The 10205-nt window shown below is 39.7% G+C and overlaps 1 pseudogene; it reads left to right on the top strand.

Moving 5' to 3' along the window:
• Window positions 1-677: 677 nt before the first annotated feature.
• LOC110595700 overlaps window positions 678-10205 on the top strand; it is an 11152-nt pseudogene continuing 1624 nt past the window's right edge.

Here is a 10205-nt window from a genome sequence, read left to right as displayed (position 1 = left end):
ATCTAAAAATCTACTTGTTTAAGCTAAGATAACAAATATTTTTTTGTTTTCACCTTTTACCTTCCATTTTAAAGAAATCCTACTAATAGTTACATTTTCTATCTAATTTAAATAGAATTGAATTCCAAAGTAGTAAACAGAAGTTTTGATTTTTAGATAGGTTTTATTAGCCACAAACAGCTTTTATATTTTAGACAACTCTAATATCTCTACCTTCCTTATCAGAATCTAAACAGTCCCAACTCTATCAATTTCTTCTGATCTTGTTCCCGAAGCAGAGGACTTGTAGTGATTGTTCGGGGAAAATTTCTTTTCAGGAGTCTACCTGGATCTGTTTTTTGGCACATCACAACACCTTTGGTCCTGATGATCTTATTCAGGTCCTTTAGCCAATGTATAACAAAGAAAACTCTCTTATATGCAACACTAAAGAAATCCAAGATCAAAGTATGGGACTCGATCAGAGTCTACTTGTATATATTGGATCTAAGTTCAAATGCATATTAGATCTTACAGGAGGTTGAATATATGAATCCATAAGACCATGCAAGTTTTTGCTTTTAGTGCTATGAGCTTCTCAGGGAGATTTCAGCATTTCTGTTACAGTACCCATTTAGCTGCACAAAAGTAGTTCCTGTAAGGTAGCTCACAGTGTTTCCATTACATTAACACTGAGCATGCTCTTTACTTTGGAAAAGGCTAAAAGTCTACGGCAGGTAAGTGTGGGGGGGTGGGGCAGGGGGATCCAGACTTCACTTTCCACTTTCATTTTTCAAGAGCGAACTTGTTATTGTCAACTCTGAAATTCCACTTGGAGATAAAACTGAAATTGAGCTCTGAAAAATTCCATTGAAAAGCACCAGATTGCATGGGAATTTATGTTTAAATACCAGACTCCCTAGTTTTCTGATCATTCCTCTGGGCGAAGATGAGGAAATGTGTACAGAGAATCTGGTATGGCCATCTAGCCCATCCCCCACCTCCAGTCACAACCACATTGATTCCCCAGTATCATGGTATTTCATATCCCATAAATGGAGAATGCATTTTCTATTGACAACTTGTTACAGACTCTACAACACATGTTGAAATTACCTTACATTTAACCCTACCTAATAAAATGGAAGATTTTGATTTAAAATGATGCACTGTTTTATTGAATGTGAGCATTTAGAATAAAATTAGAAGGTTTATCACAGATTTCACATCAAAGACAGCACAACAATGACTATGGAAGAAAGAGAAAATAATAAGCTTGTGGCTTCCTCGAGAGAAAGAGCCATTCAAGTTGGTTAAAGCTTTTTAGGAAAAAGGAATATCAGAAAATTTTCCATTGTAAAACCGTTTCTTAGATGTAAATATAATTGCCACAGAAATATGTATACTGATATAGTTTTTAGTTTCCATAGTGAAAAGATAAAATTTGTAAAAATGACAGTAGCAGGAAACTGCCAGGGGAAGGAGAAGCACACCTCATCAACAAGGGTACCTGCATAATGAACATTTGCATACCTAACCCTGAATTGTACCCCACATATTTAAAATAAAATAATTTAAAAAAATTTTAAATGACTGCTTTTAATCCTATTTTAGAACTCATTTCAAGTCTTGGTCAATTATACAGACTCTGCACGCATGTACGTTCCAGGCTACAAGGAGAGCAGATGGTAAATGTCCACCTAGGTTCATGTTGTGGAAAAGGACAGTAGTGGACACTTCCCATTTGCTCCTTCATATCCACTCTCCATCCTATCCCACGCTCTGTGAACATCAGGGCATGTGGACCATATCAATAGATGCTCTTGTCTGCCGGCTTCCAGTTGGTTCTGCCCATAGGAGGCACTAATAGGTGACCGAGGCTGGGAAGAAATGAAGATAAGGAGCATTTTCCTCAGTTCCTTCCCTACCAAGTCATGGTGGGCTGACTGGGTCCTTCTACCAGAGGCCCAGTTTCAGGCAGTCTTTCTTTCCAAGGCTTTTGGTGGGTTTTGAAAACTGCCCCTTTCTTTTGTTTCTTCAGAAATAGTGTAGTAATGATGACACCCTGGGCTCTGCCCAGCTTATTGTCCTAAACCTTGACCATATCTTGGAAAACATTTTCTATATTACACTCAGCTTGTGGAGTTTGGAGTGCCATTTCTTTTTTGCTGATAAAAAGGCCAGAAGAGCTCGTGAAAGAGGAGCACAATCCCCCTCTCAGAGATGTGGCTGGGTCAATGTCCTTCTGCACAAAGTATGTTGGTTTGTTTTTTTGATAAACTTTATCTTTTAGGGTCACAGTAAAATTGAAAGGAGGGTACAGAGACTTCCCATATACTTCCAATACCCCCACACATCCATAGCCTGTCCCCACTATCAGTATCCCCCACTAGGGTGCTGGGTGCTGCAATGTTTTCTATATAAGAAAAACTGAGCCGGGCTCGGTGGCTCAGCCTGTAATCCCGCGCCTTTGGGAGGCTGAGGTTGGATTGCCTGAGCCCGCAGGTTCGAGACCTGCCTGGGCAACTTGGCGAGACCTCATTTCTACAATAAATAAATAAAAAAATTAGCTGGGCATGGTAGCGCATGCCTGTAATTCTGGCTACTTGGAAGGCTGAGGTGGAAGGATCACCGGAGGCCAGCAGGTCGAGGCTGCGGTGGCCGGGAGCGGCCATTGCACTCCAGTCTGGACGACAGAGTGAGACTCCAACTCAAAAAAAAGAAAAACTGAAAAATTGATCTTAAATTGTAGGTGTTTAAAAGAAATTTGAAAATGTCGACATTTTCTGCCTAAATAGAAGGGGGAAAGGAAGAATTGAGAACAAATAAAAAAGATGCCTCAAAACAACAAATTCTTGTTTGCTTGTTGGCAGATGTGTTCAAGAAAACTGGTTTAGAGGGTCGAAAGTAGGAAAGAAGCCTCTGAGAAAATTAGTTTCTCATCAATCCTGGGACTTGAGAATATCTGAAAGAAAAGGGATCTGAGATTTCCTGAAATCTTCTTCTAGTGCTTGGATTCTCACAGTGACAGCTCTTCCAAAGCATGGCTCAGCCTTTGCTGACACACTTCTGGTACCTGGGGACTCCCTACCTCCTGAGGCAACTCACTCCAATGTGAACTGATCTCAAAATTTAGAAAACTCTTTTTTCCATGGAACTCTGGTCTGCCTCCCTGTGGCTTCTACCCACTGATCCTAGTTTGGCTCTGGAGGGCAGCACAAAGTGAGTCTAATCTGTCTTCTCTCTGACAGCCTTTCCAAATGTGAAGACAGCAATCATGTTTTCCCTATATTTTTTCTTCCCTGAGCCCAAATCCCTAGTTACTAGTGGTAGAGGCACAATCCTCTGAACACAAACAATATTTTATTTTACCAATGTCATGAACTGAAAGTTGTATTTGAGGTGTAATATGACCAGCATAGGGTGGCACTACATTCTAAACATTGTATTTCTATTAAGGCAACCTCAGAATGCATCCTTTTAAAAGCAGCCCCATCACACTGTTAAATGACCAGAGATGGTAAGGCATGGTTTTTAATAAAATGGGTTAAGAGAACTTAGAAAAAGTTTCACAATCTATCAAGATATGTAGTGCACCCTGTGAAGATAGACAAAGTAATGATAAGGACACTAATAAATAGCTTGTGAAGTTTGAGGATTTTATTGTGAATTACTATAAATGAAAGTGGTGGTAAGGTGATACACATAGAGCACCGAAGTGACAATTTGTCTATCACCAAGGAGTGTTAGGTCCCTCACCCTGGCCATGGGAGACGTCTCAGATAGTCACCGGCAAAGTCCTGGGAATCAGAAGACCTGAATTCTAATCAAGATGAATGAGTCTCTGAAGATCAATTCATCTTTTGGAATTATCTCATATAAGTTGGGGATAACAAACCTCACAGAGTTGTGTTTATGAACTGAAGCTTAGTACAAACAAGCGTGTCACTTGTGAGGAGGACACAGGGATAACTGCTACGGAGCTCCTATGGGTATCGGGAGGAAAGAAGTTCTTTATTTTTTAGACTATATAGTCTCCCATTCTTTGAGAAACTACTAAAAAACAAAGTAAGAGAAACCATCTTCTTCAAGCTTTGGTCTAGACAGATGCATATGAGAATATTCTGACTACTCTAACAATTGACTTTACCACTACCCAGCAATGTTTTCTTAAAGACAGACCAGACCCCTTTGCATGAAGGAAAGGAATGGGTGGCATTTTTATAAATCATGTTGAATGTTGGCACCAGAAAAGGTGTACTCTGAATCCACCTGGACACAAATTGACAAGGTAGGGCTTTCTGGAACACAGAGGCAGTGTCTGGGCGAGTGCAGGAACAGTCCACTGCAGCTTTCTCTGCCACCATCTGGAGCTGTTGATGAGCAACAAAGGCTTTTTCTTTTTCTTTCTTTTTTTTTAAGTGATAAATTCTGAATCTGATATTTTCTATTTAACTGAGTGAAGAGATCAATGGAATCAGACTAATCCCAATTGATATTTGACAGTTTTCAAGTAAAATTGAACCACACATGGAGTGCTGAAAGCACTTGGAATGGATGACTGACCACTGCTCATAATTTCGATAGTGGCTTAGAAGATCAAAAGATGGTTTCTGCAATTGTAGTGCCAAGATGATTACCACATTACTTAGACCCAGTTTAAATAAGTTAAACAAACTTACGTAAGTTATATTTGCTGTTTAACTCCTTTTCCCAGTATAGCATCAGATTCTTCTTCTTCTTTTTTTTTTTTTTTTGAGTTGAAGTCTCACTCTGTCGTCCAGACTGGAGTGCAGTGGCATGCTTCCGGCCACTGCAGCCTCGACCTGCTGGACTCCAGTGATCCTTCTGCTCAGCCTTCCAAGTAGCTGGAACTACAGGCGCGCGCTACCACGCCCAGCTAATTTTTTGATTTATTGTAGAGATGAGATCTCGTCAAGTTGCCCAGGCGGGTCTCGAACCCATGGGCTCAGGTAATCCACTCACCCTGGCCTCCCAAAGCGCGGAATTATAGGCTGAGCCACCGATCCCGGCCGCATCAGATTCTTTATAGACTGTATAAGATTGCCAGTATAGGAATTGTTATCTTCATTTTATAGATGAGCAATTTGAGTTTCAGAAGTATATTTGCTTCATTAGAGGTTGGGACAAAAGTAAGTTTCAAACATTTTTTTGATTGCCGGAGTGATTGAATGAATACATGCATGAATAAATGGGCAGATAGAAAAAGATGTAGACAGACCTGAGGACAAGTCCTCTGACTTTGGGTTCAGAGTATTTTCCACTATACCAGCTTTATTCAAACCTGAGCAATACGTGAACCATCCTGAAAGAATAGAATCTCCATGGCAATTATGTTTATTATAATGTTAAAATGAACAGTATAGTTCTGGTATTAGGTTTCCCAGTTTCTTCAGTAAGAAATTGGTGAGATCATTTAAAATTTTTTTTTGTCATTAAGGTTTTGCATTATGTGCTTGTTCCATGCTCTTTGATTTTGTTTTACACTATGCTGTACTGTGCTCACAGCTTCTCTTATCATTGGCTTTTCATACCAATTGCAGTGAATTCACAGCTTTTTCTTCAGCAATTGGGCCTGGTTCAGATTTTAAATTGATTTTTAGCTATTCTGCAGCTCCGACTGCTGGTGTTTCTACTTCCACAATCCATGAAATCAGAACAGAAGCAAAGGCTTTCTAAAGCACCCAATACCAGACCTTATTTCTCTGTTTTTCTAGTGCTATAATCCCATTTTCCTTCTTTGCATTTTGTGATCTACATTTCTGTTGATTTGCTGCCCTATAGAGTACTGACGAAGGGGAAGACCATACTTGCTCTTTTGGTTGCAGACATTTAGAACAAGACTTAGAATGAAATAACTACTTTGTTGCATGTAAATCATGGGCACCATTGGTATTGCCAGAATCCTCCACCAATCCCAACCTCAAAATTTGACAGCCGACAACTTGGGTTTGTCCTACATAACCAGCTCACAAACACTGCCCTCCCAACTACATCAATATTGCAAAGACTACTGACAAGTATCATAGGATGTAGGCTTTTGCCTCAAGAAATTTATTCCATACTTGAATTTAAGACCAAACGTATGTAACATACACAGAGAGCAATCAAGTGCCACATCACATAGTATTAACTATAATTAAAACAAGAGCTCAGAGAATGGGAAAAAAAAATTCCATGGGCTAAAATGATTGGGAAAGAATTCTCAGAGACTCTGGGCAATGCAAAATTTGAAGAGTAAGTGGAATATGTGAGGGGATGATAATACTGAGGATATTATAAGTAGAAGAACAGGATATTATAAGTAGAAGAACGGCACCAATAAAGAGTGTCTGGGAAGAACACAGTGTGCTCATGGTCCGATGAAAAGTATCACCTAGCTAGATGACAAATTAAGAGTTGGAAAATAAAATGTAAAAAAGTAGCCAGAAAAGAAAGATAAAGACTAAAAGGATGTAGTGTAGAGACTAAGTCTCGCCAAGTTGCCTGGGTAGGTCTTGAACCCGCGGGCTCAGGCAATACACTTGCCTTGGCCTCCCAAAGTGCTAAGACTCCAACTCAAAAAAAAAAAAAAAAAGACTAAAAGGAAAATATGAAGCAGGCATTGTAAGTACTGGAACAGTGAAGTGACATCAGACCAGCACTTAAGGTGTTCCATCTGGAAGCTATACTTACATAAGCGCTTTAATCTACAAAGGATAAAATCCAACTTGGATAGATATCATGGCATTCATGACTGTTCATAATCTGGCACAGCCTTCATCAGTGTCTTCTTCCCATTCTAATATTTGAGACACAAAGGGCCACTTGGCATCCCAAACGTTTCATGAATTTTAATGCCTCTTTGTCTTTACTTCCCTTCTCATCTTCTTTCCTTTTGATTTCTTATTCATTCTTCAAGGCCTTCCCCAAATTCTACCATCTGTGATTTATTAGCAGCTACTTATTGAGCATGCACTGTAATGTATTAAGTGCAAGGAGTTAGGCATTTAAAAAATTTATCTATCTAGCTATCTAATCTGACAGATAGATTGAGATAATATAGTCCTCAACTCAGAATTGGCATAGCATCACTTTCAATGCATTCTGTTGGTCAAAGCAGGTCACAAGGCTACACCAGAAAAATAGGCTTCATCTTCTGATAGAAGGAGTGACATAAATGTTCTGGGCTGAGAGGAACTTTTGGTGGCCATCTTAACAGAAAATCTATGAAAGCCACTGATAGATCAAGTTAATATGGTAAATAATTGACCATCAGATTTAGCCACAAAGAAGTCATAAGTAATCCTGTCTACAGTATTTTCAGTTAAGTAGTTGAATCAAAAGCTTGACTGGAGTATGTGTAATAAATAATGTCCAGAGAAGAGTCAAGCATCAAGTAGAAGGCTCTGAAGAAACTATATAACAGTGAAGACAGTTTGTGGCAAATGACCAAGAAAGTGTTTCTTTCTTTTTTAAGATGAGAAAAATAATAACATGCTTATATACTAATGAGAATAATTCAATAGATTGAAAGCTTTTGATGATATAGAAGAATAGGTGATAGTTGTTGGAATGAGGTATTTGTATTAGGCAGGCAAGGATAAGATGCCACGTGAACGAGGAGGAGGATTTAACCTTATAAAGGAGCAAAGACAAGTCAAACAGAGCAACAAACAAGACTATGGATTCAAATGCAGATGGACAGGTGAGGAGTGGTAATATGTGGAGGTCCTATTCTTGTTATTTCTGCTTCTCCAGCTAAAATTGGAAGCAAGGGTATCTTAGAGACTGCAGAGAGGAAAGGTCTGAAGCATCAAGAAGAAGAAAAAGCATGAAGCAGTCATGAAGGAGAGAAGGAATGTATAAGAAAATCATACAAGTTTTGCTGGGCAGCACTAAGCCTTTATAAAGTTTAGAAGCTGTTATTTTTAATTGAAATCAGGCACTCTGAATTTTTGTTTCCCAAAACTTTCAATTTTATGCATGCAGTCATAAAGTAAAAGGAGGATTGGAGGTAACTAGAGCTAGGAATTTCTAAGGGAATGCATGACCATGAGAGATTAGGGTGACAGCAAAAGACACTATTAAGGATTGGTCATGGAGTTTAACTTGAATAAGGAGGGAGGTAATGAGATGAGATGTGTGAAGGAAAGAATATAAGTAGAGGTGATGGAATCAGTGAATTGGAAGTCCTGATGTGGTTGAAGATTTGTATTATTAAGAGTATGAGTGAGACCTCCCAAAAATGGAATTAGTTTTTTGGAGGGTGGGCCCTTTGTAGTTTAGGCTTCTCCGGCTAAGCAAGTGTTCTAGAAACATATCACCTGAGAGCGGAGATTCTTTCAACACGTTTGCCCATTTCATGATGAGTGATTTACTAGCACATCTGCCCACATTGTGTGGAGTGTTCAGCAGTTTTTGACCAAAAATGACAAGACCCCTGTGTCCCACCCTCCCTACTCACCCCATCTTGCCCTGAGAGACTTTTTTTGTTTGTTTCCCAGAATGAAAAAAGTCCTCAAAATGGAATTTTGCCAATGTGGAAGAGGTGAAACAAAAAAAGGGCAGAGCACTAAAACACATCAAAATTGATGAGTTCAAATACCATTTTGAGCAGTAGAAAAAGCATCTTGATAGGTGTATTGTGCAAATGAGTACTTTGAAGGTGACTGAAGTTTAAACATATAAGAATAAAGATACAATTTTTTGCAAACACATTCTGGGGTTTTTTGGGGCCCCCTCAAATTAGGGAGAATTGCTTTAAAAAGTAGGAGAATTGCTTGAAATTGATGTTATGGAGAAGTTCAGTTATTGAAAATGACAAGTCTGGCATGTAACCAGGAGGATGGTTGACTGAAGTAAGGTGAAGGACAAGATCATTGAGAGACAAGAGGTTAAGGAACTGAGAAGATCACTGACGTGAAAATTGATTTCACCTCAAATTTCACATAGATTGTACTGGAGACAGGGGCAGTGATCCATATTCTAAAAAGACCTTAAGAAATAAGGATAAGTGAACAATGGGGTTTGTAGATGGGAGTCACAAAGAAAGGCAACAGGGAATGTAGACCAGGACTTGATCTTCAAAGACGGTGGAAGGAGGGGGAATGGTCTGGTCTGGACGCTGCAATGAAGAGCAAGGAAGACACTCAGCCCGTCTTCAAGAATTGCAAGATAGAAAACAAACTCTTCTTGAGAGGGCTTCAGGGAAGCAGTTTTTTCAAGAAAGAGTTAGATTTTAGTCGGAGCAGGATTAGAAAGAAAAGAGTGGGTACCACTCTCACACCCATACAAGCAAGGCTCCTGTCCTGGGGCACACAGCAGAGGACTCTACTCTTATGTCTCACTGCCTGCACCCCTACACATGGAGTGATGGATGTGTGCACCCCTACACATGGAGTGATGGAGAGATATACCCTGTTGGAAGTAGAGCACCCCTTCTAGACCATACTCTAGATACAACGACCCCAAAATTTCTTGTCCAAACATCCCTGAGTAGTACTGTGTATACTCTTCCCCAGAACATCCTCCTAAGGACTGACCTGTGTGCCAGATTCCAAGGAAACACAGAGACCCTTAGTAATGCAGGACAGAGCTGGGGTGGCACTGGAATATGAATTGGCTTCAAGGCAGGAGGCAGGAGCTGGGGCTTGTTCACCCCATGACACCACATGGATTCCTAAAAGTTTAAATTCAAGCTTTGCCTTCCAGGTGATGATTAGGATCCATTTGTCAATGCATGGGGAAAAATATAATTTATTTATCAGTCTGTTAACTTGATTTATAAATTTTAAATATTTGTACTATGCAATATGTTTCTCTGTTTCTGGTGTTGTCAGGGGTGTGTGTGGTTGAGGAAAAGTTTGAGAAGTTAGAGTGTTTGGGTGGTGTCACAGAGTCCAAGAACCTTTCTTCATATCTCCAAGTAGAGTTAATGACACACTCTTCAGGACTCCAAATAAATGGAGATTGTAATCAAATTGCTAACATGCCCCTTAGTCTATTTTATCATAGTTACACATGTGTTATCTTTCCACTAGACTGTGAGCTCCAAGCAGGGAAAGACTGTGCATTATGTCTGTGGCCTTAGCCCTTGGACATAATGTTTGGCACATAATGGTTCTTAAAAAAAGACCAAAAAAAAAAAAAAAAAGCCGGGCTCGGTGGCTCAGCCTGTAATCCTGCACCTTTGGGAGGCTGAGGTGAGTGGATTGCCTGAGCCC

Source organism: Carlito syrichta, unplaced genomic scaffold (assembly GCF_000164805.1).
Source record: "Carlito syrichta isolate Samal-C Ts95f unplaced genomic scaffold, Tarsius_syrichta-2.0.1 Scaffold303577, whole genome shotgun sequence".
Taxonomy (NCBI): Eukaryota; Metazoa; Chordata; class Mammalia; order Primates; family Tarsiidae; genus Carlito; species Carlito syrichta.
This window is presented reverse-complemented; position numbering and strand designations above follow the sequence as displayed.